Source organism: Anas acuta, chromosome 1 (genome assembly GCF_963932015.1).
Source record: "Anas acuta chromosome 1, bAnaAcu1.1, whole genome shotgun sequence".
Lineage (NCBI taxonomy): Eukaryota > Metazoa > Chordata > Aves > Anseriformes > Anatidae > Anas > Anas acuta.
The window spans coordinates 20,349,057-20,366,942 of record NC_088979.1 but is presented as its reverse complement, the minus strand read 5'-3'; the positions used below and the strand labels follow the sequence as shown (position 1 = coordinate 20,366,942).

The 17,886-nt window shown below is 44.5% G+C and overlaps 1 long non-coding RNA gene across 1 annotated transcript; it reads left to right on the top strand.

The window, feature by feature from the left end:
• Window positions 1–12,463: 12,463 nt before the first annotated feature.
• On the top strand, window positions 12,464–17,228 carry LOC137851023 (uncharacterized). Its single transcript, XR_011092960.1, has 4 exons — window positions 12,464–12,768; window positions 13,229–13,350; window positions 13,512–15,117; window positions 15,323–17,228. It is a non-coding gene; the product is annotated as an uncharacterized lncRNA (long non-coding RNA).
• The last annotated feature ends 658 nt before the right edge of the window (window positions 17,229–17,886 follow it).

Below are 17,886 nucleotides of genomic sequence, written 5' to 3'. Positions count from 1 at the left end.
TCACCTGGTTTCATGTATGAAGATGATGAGATGATGGATTTCCATTCCACAGGAGCACAGAAGTTGAGAAAATACTCTAATACGTACCGTTAAAAAAACTGACCTTGTAGAAACAGATGGTTAAATGGGAATTGAATTCATCCTCAGGGTGGGTGGAGCAGTGCAAACAGTCTTTGAGTAGACAAAGTGGTTCAGTGTTAGCACATAACTGTCAAGTGTCATGACCCATAACTGTGTGCATGGGTCCTTCTCACACGTGCCTGGATATTCTTTAACCTTTCTTAACTGTTGTTCCTTGTGGGAGTTCTGCACTGGGGAATAGAAAATTGTGTTCTCAATGGAGAAGAGAAATTGGAAAGAAAGTTGCAGTGGAAAACCTAGAAACGATTTGAGATAGGCAACAAAAAGATGGGAAAAGAAAAGCTGTAGTCATACAGGTATGTGAAGGAAAATGTTAGGATGAGAAGGAAAGAAACACCTTGCAACATGAAAATGAGAAAAGAGGAAAAGAGGAAGCCCATAAATGTTTCCCAGTGGAAGATGACATGGAAAGTAGTCATGCTGTGATGATCCAATAGGTATGTGCATGGCCACGTTTGCAAGTAAAAATAGTATCATTTTGTTATACGAAGCCATCGAACAGGTCTTCTGTAGGGTTGGAGCAGGTGCACAAAGTTGTTTGGGAGGAAGAATGGAGTTTGCAAGGTGCCACAGAACTGGTATTGCTATTGAATTCATGGTGTCTACAATATCCAGCCAAGTTATAATTTCTTGTTCCTAGGCTTACCTTGTGCAGATGTGCCACTGAGCTTCAGTACTCACACGTCAGGAGTAGTGCAGTTGTTTTCTGAGAAGTTAACTGTGTGCTTAACATTAACTGTGTGCTTTTGTCCTTCTACCTGTTTATTTTGTTCCATAGTGGTCATTTGGGTTTGTGCACATTATGTTAAGGGCTTTACTGGATGAAGTATATGGTGAGTATGGATTTGCAGGCATTTTGGTGATTCCACTGCAGGGAACATACTGTGGAAATAAGTTGGCAAAATGTGCTGCTTAGCTGGGGCCTGAATCTGTTCCTGCATCTTTGTCCACATGGATTTTCCATTTCATGAGTGGACAAGTGTTGGGAAGCGGTTAAAAGGCAGGTCTGGGGGTACAAAATTCACTTGAAACAAAGATATTTTCCAGTACATTTAGCTCCAGATAGCTGGAGCAGCTGAAGGTTACACATTACATAATGAGTGACAAAGGAGACTCTATCAGTGAGCGTTTCTTCTCACGAAGTAAATTCTGAAATGCTATTTGAATGCCTGTTTATAAAATGTGGTAAGTTTTTCTCGAAACTAATAGTCTTGTCTTTTAGAAGACAACCTTGTCTGTAGATTGACGCAAAAAGTTTCATGTGTCCATGCAAGCGCAAGTGAAAGGAGCAACAAAACGAAGGCTGAGCGATGAGGGCAATTAGCTAGAGGAGTAACAAGGGAAAAATAAATATACAGACCTTTAATGAGAAAAAAAAAAAAAAGGATGTTTGGGAAGAGATAAATAAGGAGGGTGGGAGTTTATTAGGTGTTTGGGCCCTGCTTTTTAACAGAATCTGTGCTATTAGACATTGTTTGATATTTTAACCAATTTTTTCACTTTGTTTTTGTATGGTGGGAATTTGTCTCGTGACAATGAACAGTACTGCCATTTTATTAGAACTGATTTTAGGTGTTTTTAGACATGTTTTGACTAAAGAGTAGTCGACCTATTTTCAGATGTGCCACCATCAAGCCTCCATGCTTTGTGTCTGACTGCGTTCTGCATCTGCCGTGGGTCTTTAAGAGGGAACAGTTTGGTTTAACAAACTAGGTGGGTATTTCCCTGCAATCCAAGTGCTTAAAAAAATAATAAAGAAACTAAACAAATTTAAGCTTAAGTGTGAGTTAAAAACATATTTTGAAGATGGTAGGTTCACAAGAGGAAACAATAACTCTTAAAGGTAAGTTTAGCAGTCCTTGATAGAGTACTCAGTGGACGTGTGGGAATTAAAGGGTGTCGCCAGGGGAGTCCTGTGTTGTTGGTTTTGTGTTTTCTGTACCGAGCAAACTGCCAATAATGTTTATCTGGAGCTGGCGGATGATAAAAGATTCATTGTGACAAAAAGAACTTGGGAAAAGGAAATCCTAATGCCGGCGTGAGCCTTGGAGCATTACTGTAAAGAAAATAATGCCTCATAATTGGCGGAATAAGTAGAGCATTTAAAATTAAGAGATTGCCCGTGGGTTTTAATTCGAAAGAAATTGAAGCGATGTTGGTTCTAGAGTTTACATACTTTATCAAAATATATATGGTAGTCGTTGGTTTATGCCTGTGGCCCCTGTTACTTCTTTAATTCACTGTCTCATTTGATCCTTCTGTAAACAGCACTCCTTTCAAGTTTTTGTCAAGAGTGGCATCAGACAACATCTCCCTAATACGAAAATCAGATAGAGGCAAAGAAACGAAGAAAACATTGTCTTTTGCCAGAGCAAATTGGATTTTAGCTTGTTGTCACAGATTCATAGCTCTTGGGACATTTGACAAAGGTGGGAGCTGGTAGGAAAATAAATATAACTCAGAATGACAGCTTCAGGGTTTTTTTTGTGAAGAAACTCTGTTGACTCCACTAATTTTTGTTTTATGAAATAACCTTTGAGGATTGAACAGTAGACGTGATTAAGCCTCTTGAGAACACATTATATCACCACTACGATGCTTACTACAGAAAGGGAAATGTTTTTCTAAATGATTTTTTTCTCCTTTTTTTTTTTATAGTTTCTAAAAATGCTTCCAGCTGTTCAAATGTCTGATGCTTTTTTTTTCTTCCTTTTCTTTCTGAGAGACTTTTATTTTTCAGCAAATATGTGTACTTTCAGTAATGTGAGATCTCTCTTGTGACCAGCAGTGTAACTCCTCTTAAATGTAAAAACCACTGTAATCCTTTTCCAGCATTCCTTACTTTCCCACTGGGGCTGCTGATCTGGCCGTCCAAAAGCGGCTTTTAGAACCCTGCAACTCAGTGTCATGCTTTTAATCTGAAAGTGTGCTATGTTTTGGATTTTAGCTGCTATAGAAAATAAGTAGTGAACATCTTTGGAGGAAATTATACCCTTATGCAATTCTGAGATAATAACATGCAATTAAGACATACCGGAAAAACACACATGGATTACATTTGATAGTCTGAGGTGTCAGTTATGCTCTTATTTTTTTTTTCCCCTCCATGTTTGATGTGATTGTTTTTCCGATTCACCTAAAGCAGACTGAAATCTTGCTTAATAATTGCTTTCTGGTGCAGTAAACACGGTGCAGCGTGGAATTCTCTCGATCGGCAAAACGAGAGGAGCAGAGGAAAGCAGCCAAGTAGAGAGGGCAGGGAGGAGAAAGGAGATAGGGCAAGGAAGAATTGAATATAGATTAGAAACCAGGCATGAAAAACAGTTGATACAGAAGCAAAATAACCTCCGTGATACAGATTTAGGGAGACTAAAAGAGGGTTTTCTTCCTGCATGTATTTACAGACCAGTAAATCTAAAATGGGAATTACAGCACTAACAAAAATAAAGGCAGAGGTGTTCAGAAATATTTCTGCTCTGTCTTCAGTGAAAAGCCAGATAGAAGAATTCCTACTGTCTGATGATAAAATGCTTCCTAATTCTAAAGATGTTAAATAGCACCTTGTACAGTGGCTCAAGCATAAATCAGTGTACAAAAATTAAAAAAGAATTTATTATCAAAATAATGGATCTTGGTATTGTACATGATACTAAGGTGGAAATGAAGAGCATGGGTCATTGTAACAGCAATGTTGGTGGCTCAGAAAGGATGTATTTCAGATTATCAGAAGATTGAAATATCTAAGTCATGTTACAGAAGCAGAAATGTGAGTCTGGACATCAGTCTGACAAACAAGTGTCTATTGAGGCAATAGCTGAAATTGGAAGCATTTACCCCCAATTTTTTGTTTACTTTTTGGCAGCTGGGATATCTGAGCACTGCAGCACACCCGAAGGACTGTGCTGGGGTTGGCTGATCACCACGAGAAACATCCATCAAAAATGGACAGTTTTGCTCAAAAATATGCCTTAGTTTAGATTAATTCACAGAAGCCCCAAAGCCTTAGTTGCTCAAATGGGCAGTCGTCTTCCCAGCCTTAAGGGCTCTGGATGGAGTGTTTTTGGAGGAAAGCTGTGCCATGAAGGTGGCAGGTCCCCAGTCTCTGTGTGCCTATTCTGCTCATGGTTTCGTGGCTAGGAAAGGGTCAATGAGAGATGGAAAAGTGGTGGGAGCCAAAGCGCTTCCTTCGCTGCTCCTTAGGTGGGAGGCTCTGAGCATCTGGCATTTCGGAGAGCTTCTGGGCAAAGTACAGGAGATTTTCTTTTCCCAGAGCCAGGGATTTATTTACATGGTGTTGGGAACAAGTTCAAGTGAGTGCCTTACCCTGGCAAATTCGCCGCCTGCCAAAAGAGGAAGATTACATTAAAATCAGAAGACAACTTGAGAGCTGAAAGTGAACGATTGCAGAAAGCAAGCGCGCGGGTTTCCCGGGGAGAAGCACCGTGGGAGAACAGCTAGCATGCTCGGGGAGGAGGGGAAGGAGATAAAAGATAAGGCTGTATAAATCAGCCCCGGCAGGACAGCCGGGCGGCCCCTCTGATCTTCCCCGGCAGAGATTTGTTTATCTTTCAAGCCTGCTGCGGCTGCTCTTCCCCAGATGGCTCTGGAAAAGGGGCTGGTAGGAAATCCTCACGGCTTGCTGCTCAGAGGAAGCATCCGAAAAAATCTGTTAAAAGATAAAATACTTAAACCAGAAGCAAGCGGTGATAAAGATCTGACAGAGTAACTGGTCGGTGCTCTGCTGGTGCATAATTTTACAAACAGAGGGGAAAGTTGGTGGGGTGTCCCCCCTCCCCAAACACGCAGCGGGTTGCAGGGCAGCTTGCAGATGGCTGGAGCTGGCCATGCCGCTTCCTTCCAGACTGGTGGCACAGAACGGGTCCAGAATAATAGTCTGCTAGAATACCAGTGTCAGGAATCCTGTTTTAAATTCAAAACACCTGGAAGCACCAAACTTACTGTTGTGGGTTTGGGTTGTTTTTTTTGAAGGTACCATTTCTTCAGTAGTCAAATGTCACCATTGTTTGCTTTTCCTGCCTGTCATATGCGTGAGTTTGTATGTTAATACACTTTATCATGTAACGCTATTAAAATAGTTGCAGAAGGTGCTTTTCATTAATCTTCAGCACATCCTGGGTTTTAGGAAGGTTAGCAGGGCAGTGCTTAGAAATAAAGCCTGTTTATTAACAGTGCCCTTCTGAAGTACTTACCGAAAGCTCAGTTGCAGCCTACTGCCAGTGTTCAAATTTTGTAAAAAAGAACAAATGTTCATAAACTCAATATGAGTTGTTAGTGTCACTTAGTGCAGCCCCAGGTTTGTTTCTTCTGATTCACAGAATCATAGAATGGTTTGGGTTGGAAGGGACCTTAAAGCCCACCCCGTTCCAACCCCCTGCCACGGGCAGGGACACCTCCCACCACACCAGGTTGCCCAAGCCTGAAGGTGAAACCTGACAGCCTCACGTTCCCCTTCTCAGTACGAGACAAGTGTTCTTCCAGAATAAATTCCCAAAGCTCCAATGAATTTATTAAAGACCTGCAGCGCTCATGCCTGTTGAGCATTTTCTCCCAAGGTCGTTTAAATCTGTCCTTGTTCCCAGGAGCTGAGCTGCAGGATCCAGAAGTGATCTCATTCTTCTCATGGATTTTGGAAATGAGAAAGGCAGTAAAGTTGACTCGAATGTCTTAAAGTGCTTTTCTTTACATACAGATGTGAAGACATTTACTTGTACATACATTTTCTTTCCAGAAAAATATAGTTGTAACAATGTCATTTTATAAGCAGGCCCTAGAGAACACAAGTAACATAGCAACTTTTATAAGAAACTAAAACTACAAACCAATTATATTTCTTATCAAGGTGATTCATACTAGCCTAAATCCCATTCATTACAAATAAGTTTAAATCACAGTTCACTGCCTCTGAACAGCTGCACAAATAGTGTGCACAGTCACTGTGGGGTTAAAAAAGGAAGAACTTGTCACCTTTTAAAGTTTGTAAGAATTGGAGATGTAATTGAATGCTTCGAGGAAGAGGCAGTACTGTTAGGCTTGGTAACTTGGCTGTCAGGGACAGAGGTAAAAAAAAAAAAAGAACAATATAAAAAAATATGACTTTGACTGGGGTGATGCTCTATCAGACCTGTTCCCTCACCGTCCTGGAAATTTCTCTTCTTATTTTCCCCTATTTTGTCTTGTCTTGGCCTGCCGCCAGCCCCCTGAGCCTGTCCTTCATGCAGTACAAGGTGCTGCAGCACAGATCTTGCTGAAACCCTTTAACACTGCAGGCCGGCTGCTAAACAAAGTGCTGGCTTGCTGGCAGGGTTCTCCCTAAACAGGGATTTAGATAACTTGTTCTACTTAATCAAATTAGTTATCTTTCATTCAATCAGCTGTTTAAGCCAAATTCCCAAGACAAGGTGGTTTAAGTAGTTTGTTTGGTTTGTAATCTCTGTTTTCCAACAAAATCTGCTTTTTTGTTTTTTCTTTTGGTTTCTGACTGTCTCAGATATATGTGAGAGAAAAAAAAAAAAGAAAAAAAAAAAAAGCATTGGCTGGCTGTCTTCAGGGAAACGGCTAATTTGACATCGAACCTCTTGAACATTCCTTATTTCATCAGGAAGCTGTTACATTTTCCAGGTCTCTCCCTGGGTCTGCCAGAAGCACCTGTCCAGCTGCTCTTAAGCCAGTGTCTTGCTTGGTTTATTCTGATTTTTTTTTCTTCTTGCTCTGCTCCATATATGTTTCTCATCCTGTCTTGCACCTCCAGCTTTATCTGCTTCATTTTGAAGGAAAAAAAGATACATTTCAGCTTCTTTCTGCCTATCACAATTCAAGTGGTGGCCCTGCTGTGGACGTGGTCCTGGGCAGCCTGCTCTGGGTGTCCCTGCTTGGGCAAGGGGTGACACCAGGGGTCCCTGCCAGCCTCAGCCACCCTGTGATGCTGTGAGGCTGTAAAAGCTCAGCTCTTATCATAGTTCTTTCTCTCTTTATCAGGACCCTTTATGCCGACTGAAAGCATTTCAAATTCCAGTCACCACATCCTAGATAACAGGTCGTTTCTGTGTAACCAGCCCAGAAATGTGCAGGACTTGTTTAAATAAACAGGACCTTTGAGCTTTCCTCTTACTTTTTCATTGTTCACCTTGGTTTTTAGGCTGGTTTGCTGCAGAAATGGGACAGGCAGCTGTGCTCAAATCTTCACTGTCTGTGTTTCATCCACTGCTTTCTGATCCATTCTGTCAAAGAGCTGAAAGTCACAAAGGAGCTGATGGGCCTCTGGAGACAGGCGGTATGGAAATGGAGACATCCTCACGAAGTCAGGGCTGGGGAAGGTTGTGCTCCAAGTGCCTCCTCTGCCAGAGGGCCCAGAGGCAGGTGAGGACGCTCTGGTGCCCCAGCCCTTCATGGAGGATGGTCCATCAGTGCTCTTGGCCCGCCAACACACCACACGTCCACATTTCCTCAGCTCTTAGGGGACCTGCTTTGGCAGGGGGGTTGGACCCGATGATCCCGTGGGGTCCCTTCCAGCCCCTACAGTTTTGTGATTCTGTGACCCTTGTGCTCTGGTGAGGTGTTGAGGCACCGCAGTTGGTGTGGCCCTGCTGTGACTTCTCAGGAGGCTTTGCTGGAGGTGTGACCAGCTGGGCCGGCCATCTTTCCGCCATCACGGGCGGCGGTGGCAGCATGCACGTGAGAGCAGGAGGCACGCGAAGGCAGAGCTGGCAGTTTGGCCAACGTCCCAGGATTTTGTTTCATCTCCCTCTAAATGTCTTATTTCATTTCTCTCTCTCTAAATATCAGGGTGAGTGATGCGGCGGGTGAGAAGCCCGCCTTCCGGCCTGTGTGTCACAGGAAAGGCCTCTTCGTGCCAAATCATGAGGCGGCACTGGAGCCTCCCTTTTAAGCTGTTGCTACTTCCACTGACCCAAAACCTGTACTTTGTTAATCTTTTAGGTTACCTCTGAGTATATTTTATTTGTTTTCTTTTTAGAATCCACTCAGGAAAGGATCAGAGTCCTCCCTGCCCAGGAATACCCAGCTTGCAGGAAATCCCCCATGTAAGCTCAGCCCATGTAGGCTGACTTGCCCTGAAGAGGAATCCCACCTGGAAGCCACCAGCACCACTATTCCCCGTGCACATAGTTTCTGCTTGGCCAGCACACTTCTGTCATCCCTTTCAATACACAGCTATGGGGGGAGCGTGGATTTCTGCAGGCTGGTGGCCAGGTGACCGATGGCAGCACCCGACAGGAGCTGCAGGCTCAGCATCGCATGGCCCCGCTCCCCAGCCTCTCCAGCAAGGCTGAGGCTGGATGAGGTGAAACTCAGCTCCCAGGGCAGCTCAGCTCATCCCCCCACCTTGTATTTGCTTTTTGCCTACCTCTGCCATAAATACTGCGCCCTGCTATGCAGTGCTATTTGTGCAAATATCGGCACAAGGAGAGGCGAGTCTGTAACCTCTCTCTTCGTTAGTACTGCTCTGATGCTGTGAGTGCTATTAAAAATGTTAAACAAACAACCTGCAGAGTATCAAAGAAGTTTTTGTTTGCAATCTGACTTTCAGAAACGCCAGTCAAAATTCAGGGCAAAAGTGCCCCAGAGCACAGGAGGCTGGCATCTCGGGTGTCATCATGGGACTTAGGGAGTCCTGCTTGCCTTGTAGAAAAAATTTGGATTTTAACAGCAAGGATTTGGTATCGATATTTGATTGTGAAGATAGTGCTGTTATGTGACAAATAGTTGATTTGTGTCAATGTCTTTGCACAGAGGAGCAAGATAGAGTCCCCCTTTCATGAATGTGTGTGGGATGATGTGCGCTAGAATTTCATTTCAGTGGCTGAATTGTTGCATAATGTTCATAAGTGTGTAGAAGCATTTGCAGCCAAATCCTGTGAGGATGGGTGGAACTCAGTGGAATTGTTTCCATCTGGGTAATGCAAAAGATACTCTAGTGTCTTTGTACTTCATTAAAATAGGAGACTTTCTTACAATTAGATCTTACTAACCACGTTGTTAAAATGAGCAATCTGTTCTTCACTGGCATCTAACATCTTCTGCAGCTATCCTAGTGTACCCAAAGTCCACCAGACGCTACACAAAGGGCAGCTCAGTGGCACTGCAGTGACTGAGTTGCTCCACGTCTACCTGCAGCAGGGTCAGATACCCTCACCGAGGCAGGGACAGAAATCCCATTTACCTACAAACCTCATGTGCCCGTACATGCAGCTCCTTTGTGGAGCTCCGCAGGACCCAGCACTGGAGCTGTGAGCTTCAGGTCTTGCTTCAAGGCTCCCTCAGTGTTTCTGTTGTGCTTGTTCTTGGCTGGGAGCTCCCCGCTCCCCATGGCAGGGCTCCCCAGGGCTCCTGTTTCACCCTCCCTGTGGCACCCAGAGGTCCCTGGGACCGGTGGGGTTTGTTCCTGCTGGGCTTTGGGCCAGGAGCATTGGGTTTGTCTGCAGGAATCCTGTTAAATTTAGATCTCGAGTGACTTGGGAGCATAAAGAGCTGCTAATGGCTGAGTCACTTCTGCTGTGAGTGGGACTTCAAAAGTGCTGCCCAAGGCAGTAAACCTGACTATCCCAAGCTGGAAGGGACCCACAAGGATCACTGAGTCTGACTCCAAACTGAATATGCCATTAGAAGTCACGGTATAAGCATTTGCTCCTGGGGACGGAATCACTGTGGGTACAGCTGCCATCGCACCCTCATCATTTAGCTGCAGGCCCAAGGGATTCCTGAACTCAGGACTCGTGTTGATGTTGGCTTGCTCTTCCCATGTTTTGGCTGCTTGTTGTGTACACTAAGATCTCCTAAATATAGAAAAGGACGTGAAGAATAAGCAGCCACACAGTTTGCAGATGCACCCTGTGTGAGCAGCTCAGCTGGCAGTACAGATGTGTGTGGTGGCCCTGTGTCCGGATAATGACCATCCCAGAAAGGGCTGGTAATGGGACATGTCCAAAATATTGGAGAAGGCATGGAACAGAGCACCAGAAACACGCCTAGTGTGAGTGTTTCTGTAGTGGCAACACAGGCAAAGAAAAGAGGTGGCTGATCCAAGTTTCACAGCATCGTTACAGATATCCTGCTAGCCTCCCAGCACAGAGCAGCACCTCCCAGGGATTGTTTGGGCTACTGTACAGCTGTCATCTGCCCAGGCAAAAAGCGCTGGTGTTCAGTGTGCCGGGCGGGTGACGGAGCCCTGGCACAGGCTGCCCAGAGAGGCTGTGGGGTCTCCTCCTTGGGGAGCTCCAAAAGCCGCCTGGACGTGGGCCTGGGCAGCCTGCTCTGGGTGTCCCTGCTTGGGCAGGGGGGGCACCAGGGGCTTCCCCTTCCAACCCCAGCCCTGCCGTGACCCTGTCAGTGCCAGTGTCATCAGGCAATCAGTGGTGCTTCATTTCGAGTGGGAGAGGGCTGCTGTGCTTGGCTCAGCCCTTCCCTTGCACTTTCATTAGCCAAGGGCTGAAATTTCAGGTCCACCTGTAGAAAACCCACAGGTGGCATTAAAAAGGAAGATAAAACGCACAGGATGCAGGGGATTGCTGTGCTGTCAGCAGTGAAGTCACAGGCTGTCCTGTCCCTCTTTGTGAAGGGAAAGTGAAGGTGCTAGGAGAGCAGTTTCATTTCACAGCTCAACATATTTTAACTGGAAAATGTGCTCTTCCTCGGCCTTTGATGACACCTGCATTAGTTAGAAAAGTTTCTGCTGTCCAGCCAAGGAGTAATCCCAATGCCCACAAATATCCATATACATACATATATATATATATATATATATATATAAACTTGAAAAAGAAAATGCCAGGTCCCCAGGGAAGTCCTGCAGGTGGCTCTAGCAAAACCAAGACCAGCTCCTGACCTGCTCTCGTTGCAGCCACCCTGTTGCAGTTGTGCTGCCTAACGCAGGCTGCTTGCTGTTACAGGGCATCTCCACCTCTTTGGTTTTGCAGCACTACTCCAAGCACACAGGTTGCAAATTGGCTTCCAGGTGTGGGGCCAGATTCCTGGGTGAGGCTAAGCCCTTGTGATTTATATGTTCTTCTGGGCTTACACAGGTACACCAGCTCCAACACCCACACTTGCTCTCACTGCAGCTTTGCCACCAGCCAATTCCTGCAGCTCTGGCAGTGCCCTTGCAGCCCCAGCTGCTCCTCTGGGTGAGATGCAGACTTAACTGCCCTCAGAGCTGCCAGCTGGCTCGTCGTGAGCTGTGACCCCAAGCCAGAGGAAGCGACTCTGCTAACGCAGGATGGCATTGCAAGAGCTTGGAGCTGGTGACAGCAATATTTCCAGCCCTATCTGAATCTGGGTTTTTACAGATTGCAAACTAATTGCACCCAGGAGTACATCCTTCAGCTGATGGAAGTGGAGGAGCAGTGCTAACAAAAGGGCTCGCTCACTGAAACTGCTTTGCACTTTCCCACTCCATCACCTAATAAAGGGCCAGAGCCAAACGCACCAAAGCACAGACACTTGTTTAATGCCAAGCTTCACACAGCAGCACATTGCACCACAGACTGCTTCCTGCATGAGCCCCATTCACCCCCTGTAAGGCTTTGAGCAAATTTAGCAGAACAGTTTGCAAAGTGCAAAAAGGCAGCGGGCTGCCACAGTAGCAGGGCTGTGCTTGCCACCCAGGATCGAAGCAGGCAGCCAGCAGCACGGCCCCATCCCAGCAATGGGTGGATGCAGCCGCTTGGCTCACCTGCTCCTTGCATGAGGGCAAACGCTGCATCAGGAGCATGCAAAACAGATCTGATGCCAACAATCGCTCATTTTGCTGTAATATTTTGCAGCACGATTATCTCAGGGAAGAGAAAGTGACAGCTCCGGACAAAAACGGGAGGCAGGTTTTTGTTTCCATCGCAATTCCCTCATGTCCTTGCTGGAATAGATAAAAGTCTTTGCAGCACTTTATGGTAAGTAAAATACTGGCAATTGTTAGGAATCCATTTGGTTGGCTCTTTCTTATCGGCTGCTGTGACAAAATCCCCACCTCTGGTTCTCACAGAGAACAAAAATCCCAGTTAAGGCCAGTGCTTAAAAATCACCATTTTAAGCTGTTAAGCTCGGCTGTTAGATTCATTTTTGATGTGGGCAGAAGGAACCCAACCAGCTGGACTCCTGGCAGGTCAGTTTTGCATTTACACTGACTGCTTTTCCAAGAGCACCACACAGGGAGCAGCTGGCACTGCCACTGGGCACCTGTATCTCCTTTGGTTTCCTTCTTTTATTTCCTTTGGTTTGACATGGGAACAAAGCCTTTGAGACAGCTGTGCACTCTGTTACATCTCCTAGGTTGATGAAATCCCCATGATTTAAACCTGCTTTAAATTCTGCTTTCAGGTGGTGATAGGCGAGGGGACCAGCTAGGGGAGGCAGGAGAATGGGAAACACACCTGGGGAAAAGGAGGCAAAGCAGTGCCAGCAAATGGAAGCAGCGACAGGGAAATGAACAAAGCAGAATGCTGGGGAAGAGCCATAAAGGAGGAGGGGAAGAGCCCTAAAGGAGGAGGTGGGGGGTGCAAGGACAAACCCAGGTGCATCAGGAACGAGGGGTCAGTGCTGTGTGTGCCTGCTTCACAAAATCGAGTCTCCATCAAGAGCAAGGAGCTCCAGTGACAGGTATGCACCAGGGGCAGGAGAACTGCAGTGATCAGAGGGGTTTTCCTTCCTGCACATCCCCCTGAGCAGCCTGAGGTTATTTGGCAAAACCTTCACACCCAAGTGGGAGCTTTGCTGAGTGTCTCCACAGTGTAAATCTTTGTGCAGTTATTTCCTCCTGTCTCCAGCTGCCTTCTTTTTTTGTTTGAACTGCCCATAAACCACGACACAAGGACAGATTTTTTGCAGAATGGGTTGTTGGCGTAGGCTGGGGATGTTTTGGTGTCTCTGGCCTGATTCCTGGGCCTGGGGATAAGGCACTTTTCTATTCCATGAGAAAATAAAATCGGAGTCTCACTAAGGGGAGCTTTTAAGTAATGTAACAAGAAAAATTTAAATAGAGATAATCCTTTTTTGTCCCCCACAAATTGAGGTAACTGGGGAAAGAACAGAGATTGCCTGGCATTTACACCTCCTTCAGCTCCTGCAGATAAGTTATAACAAGGCCAGATGGAAAGGTAACTTCTGCTCCCTAGGATCGTGTGGGGATTGCAGGCACATCCTCAGAGCTGCAGCAGCTGAAGACCTTGAACTACAGGCAAAGTGAGTAAGCAAACAGAAAGCAGAGTCCTAAATCTTACATATATATATATATATATATAAAGCCCTAAAATCTCATATATATATAATTATATATATATATATATATATATATTTTTTTTTTTTTTCCCAACTAACAGATATTTCTTTCTTTTTGCTTCTAGCTTGCAATTACAACAGTGATACACCTGCAGAAGGTGCAGTGTTGCATCCTGAGGGGTATTTTGGCTTCCAAGCTCCTTTACAGCTGGTCTCTGCACAGCTGGGAGACTGGCAGTGCAGGTTGGACGTAGCAGGCTGCAACAGAAAGGAAATGAAAAGGCTTCTGCTCTAGGAAAAGAAATCCTCTAGTTGTAACTGCAGCAAGACCTGCTCGATGGCATTGTGTGCATTAGGAAGCATCATCTGGTGGACAGATATTTTTGGGAATCTCTCATACAGCACTTGCCAATGCCTTGAGTAAACTCAGACGCTATCTATTTGTTGTTGAAAGCCACAGGATATGTAACTTATGGCATTCTTGAGCTCTTCCCTGCAGGTCCCAGAGCCTGTTTGAAATAACAAGGGGGAGCTGAACCCACAGGCTTGCTTCTTTTTATCCCGTCAAGACAATAGGTGTTTTATCATCTGAAAGGCTTCAAGTTTTGTCTGCCTGAGCCCGTCTGTCCTGCTAGTTAAAGATGTGTGAAAATAATTTTGAGGAGTTTTCGTCCACATGAATAGGTTAGTCCTCTTCAAGTATAATAATAATAATAATAATAAACTGAAGTTTAAAATGTAGCTAAAGATTGATCTTAATTGATCAAAAGATTGATCTCTTATTGAGGGTTTCAAATTATTTAGGGTTTAACACAGAGGGTAGCTGCACGAATCCTTGTGGAGGAAATGCTCTTATCTGATTCCACAGTATTTTTTCATCATGCAAATATTTTTTCAAGCAAGGATTATTATTATTTATTTCAATTTGTCATCTCAAAACTTCAAAAAAAAGGGGAGGAATTTTGACAAAACATACTGCAAGTTTTATTTGGTAGACCGTTATATGTCTATTTTGACATCTCAGTCAGAAAGCTCTTCTCCCCCTTGAATAGATGTGGGGTCCCCTTGGCTTTTATTGTTGAACATCCTTAGGAATAAAGTTTGGTGAAGCTGAATCTGCGGTATCGATGACAAAGGACCCAGTGCTGTTGGGTCTACTGACATGGAATGGCATCACGTTGGCCAACAACTTTCTTTTCCCCTTGGAACAGAGTGAACCAAATTGCCCAACAGATATGTGGATTTCCTCAGGTTAAACTCTGCTACCTTATGTAGCAAGAGTCAGCAAAAGTACACAAGAAAGGGCATTTGCAATGTATGAGCTGAAATGGTTCAGTAAATGCTGCTATTCTGCTAATTCATTGTCCTCCTGCAAATACATATTTGCACTGGGCAGGTGCAGAGTTCATGCAAGTTCAAGTAAACGTGAAGTTAGGGAAAAGGTAGCTGTGGACTCAGCCTTTACTTTGGATTTTAAAATCCAGTTGTCAGTGGAGACCTGGTGAAAACGATGGCCGGGAGCCTCTGGGTGTGTGCAGACAGGGCTGTTAGGTCACTTGGTGAATGCAGCCGTACGCATTTCTGCCTTCACTGGCCATTATGGGGGGGTCGCCTGGTGCTCATCAGCCTCACCTCGGTTGTGTGCCCTGTCTCAGATGGCTCCTATGGACCAGGGTCTTCAGATGCTACTGACATTGGTGGAGAAATTGCATTTACTCAGTGAATATTCTGGTATGTTCCCACTGAAGAGCAAAAAATTGGAAGTTTTTTTTTTTTTTAAATTGGTTATTATTTTATTCCACTGTAGAATATATGCTTATGAACACACGGATATTCTGTATTTATATTTACCATTACATTCCAATGAACTATCTGATACGTATCTTGGGCAAATCAATGTGATTTCTTGAATTATAGTGGTTTCATTTTTTTCCAGGCTTTAACTCAGTGCTGCCGGTTAATTGATTACAGCATGGAAGTTGATATGTTGAGCCTACAATAATGACAATTTTTGCATGCTGAGTAGCAGGTGAGTTGTCCATCCACAGACTGAAACTGGGAGCTGGGCAGCAGCAACAGAAATCGTCACAAAGACTGAGGCTCGGAGAAAGAACTTCCTGCAAGCTGCGTTATTTGTGAGTGCTTTTCCACCCATGCTTTAGAAAAATCTCATTTATAACCTCTTGAACAAGCCAAACTCCCCTTTATCAGACTGACCAACAATATTAAACTGTGATAAGGAAGGATTAAAAAATCAAATGATGGGAAAAGCTAAATCTTCCTCAACATCACCTTCCATTGAAGTGGTGTCACCAGTTAGGAGCCACAGTGTGCCCCCACCAGCCACCCCCATCAGCATATTATTAGGAAACATTCCCACTAATCCCATCAATCGCTGCTCTTGTGTGGGGCAGCAGGCCTGCTCCACATCCAGCCCCCATTATTTCACCCTGCTGAAAGCACTGCTTTATCAGATGTCATCGAAAGGGCTCATTTGCCATGTGGGGAGCCAGTGGGTTTTACCAGCGCTCACACCAAAACTAAATATGGATGAAATTGCACCCCGCCAGCACAGAGTGGGCATCGTATGGCTGTGCAGTATGCAGCCTCAGCCTGCTCTGTGGCTCCGGGAACAGCGCTCGCTCGCTTCAGTGCTTTTCGTTTGTGTACGGCCGAAACAAAGCAGCAGTGTCTGAAGTGGAATGTGCTGCAGGTAGCAAGCTCAACCTCCACTGCCACAGTCAGCAAGAGGATTAATTAAAGGAATGAAGGTTGTTGCTTGGAGGGACTTCACAGGAATGCAAACCGAAGGCCCTCAAAGAGCCCACAACAAAGGGGAAAGCCATGCGATCTTAAACTCATGCGAGGATGAGTGGTATTGGATTAAGGGCTTGGCCTACCTTGCAGAAAGGGCAGGAAACATCGCTGCACTAGAAAGCAATGCAAGCAGGAAAAATTTTATTTATTTATTTATTTTCTTTTGGTAGGGTGGATTAAAATAGTGTAGCCTTGCTGATGACATTTGTGTTATATCTGATACAACCAAATGTGTGTGATAGTCTTAAGAACACACACAGAGTTTGTTTTGTAGTTTGCTTGCAAATAACATAAACACCTGCTTCAATCCCCATTTCTCTCTTGATTTTCTTCTTTATTTCATTTTTACATTTGGCAGGGCGATGCCACTGTGATCCCAGCCGTGCTGGGAGTCACGGAGCTGCCTTTATCAGTGCAGAGGGGTACAGCAGCAATAAACGCACCTCCTGCTGCTTTGTGCAGACCTGCGAAGCGTCACGGGGCTTTTCAGTTATCTCATCCCCTCCATTAAGTCAATCTCCCCGGCTGAAATACTGATCTGCTTTTTGATGTGCTTTCCACTGTGTGCAAGCTCTGATTTCACTGCTTGTCTAAGTGTCTACAGGTACTTGGCTGCTTGGGATCTGGCAGACCCTCTTGCTGTGACCTAACTTTCCAGTTACCTGTTGTTGATGTTGGTTTTAATATTTTCTTTTCAACGCTTGCCAGCTACATCTGTGATCTTCATTCAGCTACCTGGAAAACTTTTATCATCCTAAAAACTTTTATAATCCCAAAATAGCCAAGTGAATAAATAACAGAAGTAGCTCAGGCAATCCCAGGACTGTGTGGATCCTTTATTTGGAGCACGCTAGCATAAGCCCTTTCCACTGAAGTGTTGCTTACAGATTTTATCAATTTATCGTGGCCTGTAAAGACAATTTCCTCATCTCTGCCGTTGCACGTTACATGGCCAGACCAATTTGTTGACCAGCCTTGTATAGGAAAAGGATGAGTCAACATCTTTTTTTTTTTTTTTTTTTTTTTTTTTTCCAGGTATGTTACAGTCAGTATTTGTAGGACATCTTTGTGTTTATATACAGCCGAAGCATCTATCTTGCTCAGCTTAGCTGTGGGTCTCAGCATGGCTTAGCCTTTTGTAGACATTCACCCTCAGCTTTCCACATCAAACCCATAAATTTTGCTGAAGCTAATGTGAATCTTAAAAAACATGGTACAGAATTCATGCTAGCCATCACGAACTGCTCTGCATGTTAATTACACTTGTTAAAGCACGTGTCTTACACCCAGTTTGGAACCACTTAACTTCACCTGCCAGAGACTGGCTTATGCCTCCAAGAGGTCTCCAAGGATATTCTCTCCATGAAGATATTTATAAATGGCTAAGAAATAAAAAGCCTCTTTTGAAAACTCAGTTAGGCTTTGTAAGGAACTCTAAGACTAAAAAAAATTTGAGAAAGTAACAAAGTAATAGAAATACACAGATAAGAACTAATCTGAAATTTGTTGGAGTAAGCAACAGGTCTCTTCTGAGGAGATGGGCAGTGCAGCTCTCAGTTTATCTCACACTTTCCCATAAAACCAATAGTGCTACACATTCTCTACCACAAATATCCTGACTTTATATTACCTATCATTATTATTTAGATTCAGCTTCCAGTCACTGCCTCTTATGTCTTTGCC